We start from the raw sequence: 11,268 nt of genomic DNA on the forward strand, positions 1-11,268 counted from the left end.
AGATCAGGGAACCCTGCAGCTGACCAAAAAATTCCCAGAAGGTTCCTGATGCAGAGAGACTGAAATAGCTACGAAGGAAAGACTCCCTGGACCATTCACTCTGGATCCCAAGGGAGAAATCTCCCACTACTGCTGCAATTGCACTGGACACACAAAAGTGTCCTTGTACCAAGGCATATATTCCGTATTTCATATTTACAGGGGTGAAAGTGAAATCTGTGGAGGTTTTTTCCCTGTGTCCTAAAAGTAGATTTTCCTGGAGACCCTAGAGAGCCATCAGGGGGTATAGAGCAATTCTCAAACACCCACCCACAGAATTCCAAAGTCCAACCTTAACTAAGACCCCAATTACTGGAATTCTCCAATTTAAAATTCTGCACATGCAGTCCATGAACAAGCTGCAGTAGATATTGTCATAACTGGCAAAGTTGATTTCAAGCAAAAATTCATCAAAAGAGCTAACAAAGGCTATTACATCTGGTAAAGGGAACAATCCAACAAGAAGATATAATGATAATAAAAATATATGCCCCAAGTGACAGTAAATTACATTTTAAAAATTCTCCTTGATATTAAAATCTTGGATATACCCCAATACAATAATATCAAATCTGTGGAATAGTAGAAAACACCACTAAGAGGAAAGCTTATTGCATTGAGTGCCTACACCAAAGAAATAAAAATAAATAGACAGTTCTCAAATAAATGAGCTCATGCTCCATCTCAAGGCATTAGAAAAAGAACAGTCACCCCCAAATAGGTAGAAGACAGGAAATAATAAATATCACAACTGAAATTAATGAATCGAGAATTAAAGAACAATACACAGATAGAGGTAACAAAGAATTGGTTCTTCAAAAAGATAAATCAGATTAATAAAACCCTAGACAAATTAATCAAAAGGAAGAGAGAAAAGATCCAAATCAAAAAAAAGTAGAAATAAAAAAGGAAATATCACCACAAACACTTCTGAAATAAAGAGAATAATTGGAAACTATTTAGAAAATATATACTGCAATACACTGCAAAATTTTGAAGACATTGACAAATTTTTAGATATATATGACCTGCCTATGTTTATGACTGTGGTGATGGTTTCATATACTTATGTCCAAACTTTTCTAGATGTAGATATTAAATATGTGCAGTTTTTATGGGCTAACTGTAACTCAATAGAATGATTTTTGAAAATAGTTGCTATTCTAAGATGACAGTTTCACATGATCATCTGCATAAAATGTTTTGAGTTATTCTAAGAAGTGATTTTTCATCTAGATCAAATAATCACTTTTATAAATTAAGTTTGCTCATTTTTAAAATTTGTTTTAGTTGTTAATGGAAACAATACCTTTATATTATTTATTTTTATGTAATTCTGAGGATTAAACACAGTGCTTCACACATGCTAGGCAAGCACTCCACCACTGAGCCACAAGCCCAGCCCCAAGTTTGCTCATTTTTATTACTGTACCATCTGTACAAAACCTGACATTGTAGCTGCAAATATTTCTCACTTCTGTATTGGTTTCCTATGCTACTATAATAAAATACCACAAACTTAGTAAGTTAAAAACACACAAGTGGACATGGATTACTCAGCAAGGTAGATAATAATCTATGCCATAAAACAAACTCTCAATTAAAATATCAATGATAGTCTTTACAAAATGAGAATAAATGATCCTAAAACTCATATGATACCACAAAAAAAAAAAATTATCACACTATCTGAAAACAGTGATCAAAACGGTATAGTACTGGCATAAAGAGAAATGGAACAGAATTGAATACCAAGAAATGACCATATGCACCTATAGCTAACTGATTTTTGACAAAGGGGTTACGAACACACATAGAAGAAAGAACAGTCTTTTCAATAAATGATTCTGGGAAGTTGGGTATCTACATGCACAAGAACAAAATTAGAACCCTATCTATCATCATTTACAAAAAAAAATCAGAATGGATAAAAGACTTAAATGTATAAACTGAAACTATGAAATTACTTAGAAGAAAATAGAAGAGAAGTGTTTCAGGACACTGGAATGGTCAAGAATGTTCTGAATACAATTCCAAAACACAGGAAACAAGAACAAAAATACACGAATGGAATTGCAAAAGTTTCTGCACAACAAAAAAATAATTAGAATGAGGAGAACATATCTACATAATGGGAGAAAATATTTGCAAACTATATACCTGAGAAGTGGTAGATATCCAGAATATATAAAAGGATCCCCAGTTCAATGGCAGTAAACAAAAAATTCAACCTAAACATGGGAAATAGACTTCCATAAATATTACTGAAAAGAAGATATACAAATGACCAATAGGTACTTGAGAAAACACTCAACATCACTAGTCATTAGGTAAATGCAAATGAAAACCACAATGAGATTGTACTTCACTCCAGTAAGAAGGACCATCATTAAAAATATAAAACAAAAGTGCTTGCAAGGATGTGGAGAAAAGGGAACCCTTTTACAATATTGGTAGGAATATACATTATTGCAGGCATTATGGAAAACAAAGAGGGGAGGGATGGAGAAATGTTTAATCAATGAATACTAAGTTACAATTAGGTAGGAGAAAGAAGTTGTAGTGTGGGATAGCACAGTCAGGTGACTATGGATAATAGTTGTGTACTATATATCTCAAAAAGCTAAGAAAGGACATTGAACATTTTCACAGTGAAGAAATAATGATTGGGGGCATAGATATCATTAACCTGATGTAAACATTACACAATAAATATGTATTGATTGACCCAACATGGCGGCCGGCGAGGAAGCAGCACGTTCAGTATCTCCATAGTAACGGGATCAAAAAGATCCATTAATACACCCAGATTCTACCTACTGATGAACTTCGAGCAAAATTCCGCTGAAAGGAGACCTGCCGGAAATTAGTAAGTTTATTAGAGGTGATAGTTTGTCTCAGACGAGTGAATCTTGGCCACGCGGTGCAGAGGACCAGTCCTGCTGCCAGCCGCCGCCAAACGGCCGCCGGCGCCGCCTGCCCGGTTCTGCAAACGGCCCCCGGCGGCGGGACCTGGCGCGGTGAGAAGGGTCCCCGCCTGCACATCAAACAGCCCCCCGCCCGCCCAGCCCAGGAGGCGACGTGAAGGGAATCTAACCAAGCCTCTATGAAATAGCGAACTGGGCTGCGTACGGGGGTGGCTGAAGTGCTGAGCCTGGAGCTCAAAGCAGAGGCTTTAATCGAGTCTTTGCGCAGCTTGTTAGAGCTCCTTTCACCATTAGTCTGTAGTGGACCACCCAGCCAAACAGCAGTAAAAACAAAGAGATTGAAAAAGAGACGCTTGGCTCCCGGACGCTTTTCTTCTCAGAGCCACGGGCGCTTTGCGCCCATCTGCTTCGTCTTCCACTTCGCTCCCCGCAGAGAAGCTGAATGGGTAATCAGCAGTGGATCCTAAGTACCTGAGGCAAAGAAAGCTCAATACACCCCCGCCCTTTTTTTTTTTAATATTGTCTATACAGGGAGAGTTAGTGGACTGAAATTGTTGGCTGGGCTGGGGTTTCGGGGCCGAAAATCCACTCCGCGGGAGCCGCCATTTGCTTTCGGCATGCTGTCTTGAGGGCCCTGTCTACACGGTCTAGCTGCCGCATCTAGAGACTAGAACTGGGCTGCGTGCCGAGCCCTGTCCTCCGAAGGCTGGGTCGTTCGGCATCCCCCTGCGAGGGGACCCGTGCTCCGGAGGAGGGGGTTGGAGAGCCGCGGCAGCAGCCGCTTGGGCCCCGGGAGCTAGGCACCGGGCCGAGGAGCAGCGGAGGCTGCGGTGGCGCTGCTATCTAAAGCCTATTTGCTCAGGATCACTAGGCAATGCTGAGCTGACGTGCAGCTAGGGCGTACACTTTGGGCCCCTCAGAAAACACACACTGAGCACGTATCTGCTGCGTTTAAGCCCCGGATCGCCTGCTTCTCGTGACTCAGCACTAACGACCCAGCTGAAATAACTAGTCGGCCCACCTGATCTCACAGAGGTAAAAAAAAAAAAAAAAAAAACAGAGCACCATAGCCAGACCCAGGGAATCAGGAGTGATGTGGGACTAGCGGCGCAGAAATCCCGGCTATCGCCCCCACCAGGGCTGACAACAGAGGTCCCTTGCACCACCTACCAGGGGAGTTGCTACCTGAGGGCAAACAAATTCGCTGGGGGTCCTCAGCCCCAAGCCCTACAAACTTAGGGCCCGAGGGAGGCAAACAGAAAGGGTGTGCCCAGACATCCATGAAAACAGGGCTCCCAGGAGCAGCAGACCCGACGTGTAGACAGTAATGTGGTAAGCGTCACAGGCGAGTGGGGCCTGGATTGAGGAACCACAAGAGAAGGACCCAGGCATTCAGGACTAGAGACCCACACAGTCTGGGAAGAAGAGCTGAGGTACAGTGATTGGCTCCCACCTATCAAGAGGAGAAGCCTGGCCCAGTGGGCATAGCTCCACCCACTGGAAGAGAAGTCAATCGAGCTTTATGACTGCATTTATTACTAGTATTTTTTTTTTAATGATTATTATTAGTATTTTTTTTTATTCTCACTTTTTGTAGTTGATGTTGTTGTGTTCTTTAACTTTCTTACTAATGGTTTCAATTTTTTTTAATTCTTTTTATTATATTATTATTACTATTATTTTTTTAAACTTCAATTTCCATTTTTTATTACCATTATAATTTTTTCGTTTGTTTTAAATTTTTATTGTTTCGTTTTTTCTCTCTTTCTTCTCACTTTTTTTCTTTTGTCTTTTCATTTCTTTTCAACTTTCTTATTCCCCCTCTCTTGAACTCCACCTGCCTACACTTACTCTCTTTAGTGACTTCTTCCCTTCCCTTCTAATACCTCTCCTCCCAAGCATCAAATAAACTTATAAGAGTAAACAGTAACTCAACAGTCAAACAGAACAAGAAGTATCATGAGCATAAAAAAGCAAGGAAGAAAAGGAGTACAAACAATGAAAGACAGCCTAAATATTCAGGAGGACCCGGAGTCATCAGAAAAATGGCCATATAAAGAACTCAAGGAACACCTTAGACAGATGGAAAGGAACCTTAAAGATCACATTGAAAATGAATTACAAAAACAGATAAAAGAAGAAGTTAAGCATCTTTATCAGGAGATAGAGATTATAAAAAAAATCAAACAATAATTCTAGAAATGAAGGAAACGATAAACCAAATTAAAAACTCAATCAAGAGTATCACTAACAGAGTGGAGCAAGTAGAAGCCAGAACGTCAGATAATGAAGACAAAACATATCATCTTGAAAAGAGTCTAGCCAACTCAGATAGGCTGGTAAAAAATCATGAGAAAAACATCCAAGAGATTTGGGATAACATAAAAAAACCAAACTTACGAGTCATCGGGATAGAGGAAGGCACAGAGATTCATGCCAAGGGAATGAGTAACTTGCTGAAGGAAATAATTACAGAAAACTTTCCAGAAATAAAAAAGGAAACAGATATACAAATTGTAGATGCATAAAGGACACAGAGCACACAAAATCACAATAGACCAACGCCAAGACACATTGTTATGAAGCTATCCAATATACAGAACAAAGAGATAATATTAAAAGCTACAAGAGAAAAGAGGCAGATTACATTTAGGGGTAAACCAATAAGGTTGACAACGGATTTTTCATCACAGACGCTGAAAGCGAGAAGATCCTGGAACAACGTATTTCAAACACTGAAAGACAATGGATGCCAACCAAGAATCCTGTATCCAGCAAAATTAAGCTTCAGATACGACAACGAAATAAAAATCTTTCATGATAAACAAAAGCTAAAAGAATTTGTAGCCAGAAAACCAGCATTGCAAAGCGTCTTGAGCAAAACTCTACACGAGGAAGAAATGGAAAACAATAACCAAAACCATCAGCAGGAAGTGCCTCAGTAAAGACAGAGGATGGGGGGAAAGCTAATCATGGAGAAACAAACTAAATTAGGGGAAAAAAAAGAGATAAATAATCAAACATGGCAGGAAGTACAAACCATATATCAATAGTAACTCTAAACGTTAATGGCTTAAACTCTCCAATAAAGCGACATAGGCTGGTAACATGGATTAAAAAAACAAATCCAATGTTATGCTGCCTCCAGGAGACACATCTGACTGGAAAAGACATACACAGGCTCAAGGTAAAAGGTTGGGAAAAAATATACCAAGCACACGATCCTCGTAAGCAAGCAGGTGTGGCCATTCTCATATCGAATAAAATCGACTTCAAGACTAAATTAATCAAAAGGGATAAGGAAGGACATTATATACTGTTAAAAGGAACCATTCACCAACAAGACATAACAATTATCAATATTTATGCACCAAATAATGGCGCTGCGACGTTCATAAAACAAACTCTCCTCAAATTCAAGAATCAAATAGACCACAACACAATAATCATGGGTGACTTCAACACACCTCTCTCACCAATGGACAGATCCTCCAAACAAAAGTTGAATAAAGAAACTATTGACCTCAATATCACAATCAATAACCTAGACTTAACTGACATATATAGAATATATCAACCATCATCAAGTGGATATACTTTTTTCTCAGCAGCACATGGAACCTTCTCAAAAATAGATCATATATTATGCCATAGGGCAATCCTCAGTAAATATAAAGGGGTTGAGATAATACCATGCACTTTATCAGATCATAATGGAATGAAACTGGAAATCAATGATAAAAGAAGGAAGGAAAAAGCCTACATCACATGGACAATGAACAATACGTTACTAAATGATCTATGGGTTACAGAAGACATAAAGGAGGAAATCAAAAAATTCTTAGAGATAAATGAAAATACAGACACAACATATCAGAATCTATGGGACACAATGAAAGCAGTTTTAAGAGGGAAATTCATCGCCTGGAGGTCATTCCTCAAAAAAAGGAAAAACCAACAAATAAATGAGCTCACACTTCATCTCAAAGCCCTAGAAAAGGAAGAGCAAAACAATAGCAAATGTAGCAGAAGGCAAGAACTAATTAAAATCAGAGCAGAAATCAATGAAATTGAAACAAAAGAAACTATTGAAAAAATTAACAAAACAAAAAGTTGGTTCTTTGAAAAAATAAATAAGATCGACAGACCCCTAGCCATACTAACGAACAGAAGAAGAGAGAGAACTCAAATCACTAACATACGGGATGAAAAAGGCAATATTACAACAGACGCTTCAGAAATACAGAAAACAATTAGAAATTATTTTGAAAACCTATATTCCAATAAAAGAGAAGAAAGTGAAGACATCGATAAATTCCTTAAGTCATATGATTTGCCCAGACTGAGTCAGGAGGAAACTCACAACTTAAACAGACCAATATCAATAGATGAAATAGAAGAAGCAATTAAAAAACTTCCAACCAAGAAAAGCCCAGGACCGGATGGGTATACGGCGGAGTTCTACAAAACCTTTAAAGAAGAATTAATACCAATACTTTTAAAGTTATTTCAGGAAATAGAAAAAGAGGGAGCTCTTCCAAATTCATTCTATGAGGCCAACATCACCCTGATTCCGAAACCAGACAAAGACGCCTCAAAGAAATAAAACTACAGACCAATATCTCTAATGAACCTAGATGCAAAAATCCTCAATAAAATTCTGGCGAATCAGATACAAAGGCATATCAAAAAAATTGTGCACCATGATCAAGTAGGATTCATCCCTGGGATGCAAGGATGGTTCAATATATGGAAATTAATAAATGTTATTAACCACATCAATAGACTTAAAGATAAGAACCATATGATCATCTCGATAGATGCAAAAAAAGCTTTCGACAAAGTACAGCATCTCTTTATGTTCAAAACACTAGAAAAACTAGGGATAACAGGAACTTACCTTGACATTGTAAAAGCTATCTATGCTAAGCCTCAGGCTAGCATCATTCTGAATGGACAAAAGTTAAAGGCATTCCTTCTAAAATCTAGAACAAGACAGGGAATGCCCTCTCTCACCACTTCTATTCAATATAGTTCTCGAAACACTGGCCAGAGCAATTAGACAGATGAAAGAAATTAAAGGCATAAAAATAGGAAAAGAAGAACTTAAATTATCACTATTTGCAGATGACATGATTCTATACCTAGAAGACCCAAAAGGGTCTACAAAGAAACTACTAGAACTAATAAATGAATTCAGCAAAGTGGCAGGATATAAAATCAACACACATAAATCAAAGGCATTTCTGTATATCAGCGACAAAACTTCTGAAATGGAAATGAGGAAAAACACTCCATTCACAATATCCTCAAAAAAAATAAAGTACTTGGGAATCAACCTAACAAAAGAGGTGAAGGACCTATACAATGAAAACTACAGAACCCTAAAGAAAGAAATAGAAGAGGATCTTAGAAGATGGAAAAATATATCCTGTTCATGGTTAGGCAGAACTAACATCATCAAAATGGCGATATTACCAAAAGTTCTCTATAGGTTCAATGCAATGCCAATCAAAATCCCAATGGCATTTCTTGTAGAAATAGATAAAGCAATCATGAAATTCATATGGAAAAATAAAAGACCCAGAATAGCAAAAACAATTCTAAGCAGGAAGGGTGAATCAGGTGGTATAGCGATACCAGACTTCAAACTATATTACAGAGCAATAGTAATAGAAACAGCATGGTACTGGTACCAGAACAGGCGGGTGGACCAATGGTACAGAATAGAGGACACAGAGACTAATCCACAAAGCTACAACTATCTTATATTTGATAAAGGAGCTAAAAACATGCAATGGAGAAAGGATAGCATCTTCAACAAATGGTGTTGGGAAAACTGGAAATCCATATGCAACAAAATGAAACTAAATCCCCTCGTCTCACCAAGCACAAAAGTGAACTCAAAGTGGATAAAGGAGCTAGATATCAAATCAGAGACTCTCCGTCTGATAGAAGAAAAAGTTGGCTCTGATCTACAGATTGTGGGGACAGGCTCAAAATTCCTTAATAGGACACCCACAGCACAAGAGTTAATAACAAGAATCAACAAATGGGACTTTCTTAAACTGAAAAGTTTTTTCTCAGCAAGAGAAACAATAAGAGAGGTAAATAGGGAGCCTACATCCTGGGAACAAATTTTTACTCCTCACACTTCAGATAGAGCCCTAATATCCAGAGTATACAAAGAACTCAAAAAATTAGACAATAAGAAAACAAACAACCCAATCAACAAATGGGCCAAGGACATGAACAAACATTTCACAGAGGAGGACATACAAACAATCAACAAGTACATGAAAAAATGCTCACCATCTCTAGCAGTCAAGGAAATGCAAATCAAAACCACCCTAAGGTACCACCTCACCCCAGTAAGATTGGCAGCCATGATGAAGTCAAACAACAACAAGTGCTGGCGAGGATGTGGGGAAAAGGGTACTCTTGTACACTGCTGGTGGGACTGCAAACGGGTGCGGCCAATTTGGAAAGCAGTATGGAGATTCCTGGGAAAGCTGGGAATGGAACCACCATTTGACCCAGCTATTGCCCTACTCGGACTATTTCCTGAAGACCTTAAAAGAGCACACTACAGGGATACTGCCACATCGATGTTCATAGCAGCACAATTCACAATTGCTAGACTGTGGAATCAACCCAGATGCCCTTCAATAGATGAATGGATAAAAAAAATGTGGCATTTATATACCATGGAGTATTACGCAGCACTAAAAAATGACAAAATCACGGGATTTGCAGGGAAATGGATGGCACTAGAGCAGATTATGCTAAGTGAAGCTAGCCAATCCCTAAAACACAAATACCAATTGTCTTCTTTGATATAATGAGAGCAACTAAGAGCAGAACAGGGAGGCTGAGCAGGAAGAAAAGATTAGCATTAAACAGAGACATGAGGCGGGAGGGAAAGGGAGAAAAAAAAGGGAAATCACATGGAAATGGAGGGAGACCCTCATTGTTATACAAAATTATATATAAGAGTTTACGAGGGGAATGCGATAACAAACATGGAGGGAAATGAATTTCAATAGATGGGGTAGAGAGAGAAGATGGGAGGGAAGGGGAGGGGGGATATTAGAGGATAGGAAAGGTAGCAGAATACAACAGTCACTAATATGGCAGTATGTAAAAATGTGATGTGTAACCGATGTGATTCTGCAATCTGTATTTGGGGTAAAAATGGGATTTCATAACCCAATTGATTCTAATCTATGAAATATAATTTGTCATGAGCTTTGTAATGTTGTGAACATCCAATAAAAAAAATAAAATAAAAAAAAATAAAAAGCATTTCACAGATTCTAAAAAAAAAATAAATAAAAAAAATAAATATGTATTGAAACATCACATGGCACCTTATTGTGTACAATGTTTATGCTTTTATGAATCAATTTAAACATTTAAAATTTAAATGTTGAAGCCAGACAATACAAAATGTCTTCTATAACCATAGCAAAATTAAACTAGACATCAATAAAAACAACATTGGTAAAAACCCCAAATATTTGAAATTAAACAGTATATTTCTGAATATTTCATGAATCACATTTTCATAGGTCAGGCTGAAAATTAGAATAGTGTAAATTGAAAAAAAATGAAAATTTAATGTACCAAAATGTATAAAATTGCTAGAGGAAAATGTGTGATGCATACATTAGAAAATAGCTCCAGGCATGGTGGCATACACCTGTAATCCCAGCAAACTGGAAAGCTGAGGCAGGAGGATTGCCAAATTCCAAGCCAGTCTCAGCAACTTAACAAGGCCATAAGCAACTTAGTGAGACCCTATCTCAAAATAAAAGATAAAAAGAGCTAGAGATGTAGCTCATTGGTAAAGGACCTCTGTGTTGAATACACAGTACCAAAAGAGAAAGAGAGAGAGACAAAGAGAAGACAAAACAAAAACAGAAATAATCTTCATCTATTATATAAGAACAATGACCCTAACACCTGTTACCTTTTCCTTTCCACCAGAATGGATTATTTTTAAGGAAGACAAATATGTCCAAAATATAGATTTTAAAAACATATGCATGTGTATTTTGAAGCCAGACATTATAATCAATTAAGATGCATTCCTAGAACATCTGGTCACCAGCCAGGCATCCAATTTAGAAAATATCAGTTTAAGCATTAAATGTGACCTTTTTCAATAACATTTTGCCTCCTTCCTTTGAAAGCAAAAATGTATGCTTTACACATGGAAATAGTAGGAGACCTTCAATGATACATAGAATTATAAGAGGTTATGAGGGGCAAGGGGGAGGGAAAAAAAGGGAGAGAATTG

Source organism: Spermophilus citellus, assembly GCF_964194105.1.
Source record: "Spermophilus citellus genome assembly, chromosome: 7".
Lineage (NCBI taxonomy): Eukaryota > Metazoa > Chordata > Mammalia > Rodentia > Sciuridae > Spermophilus > Spermophilus citellus.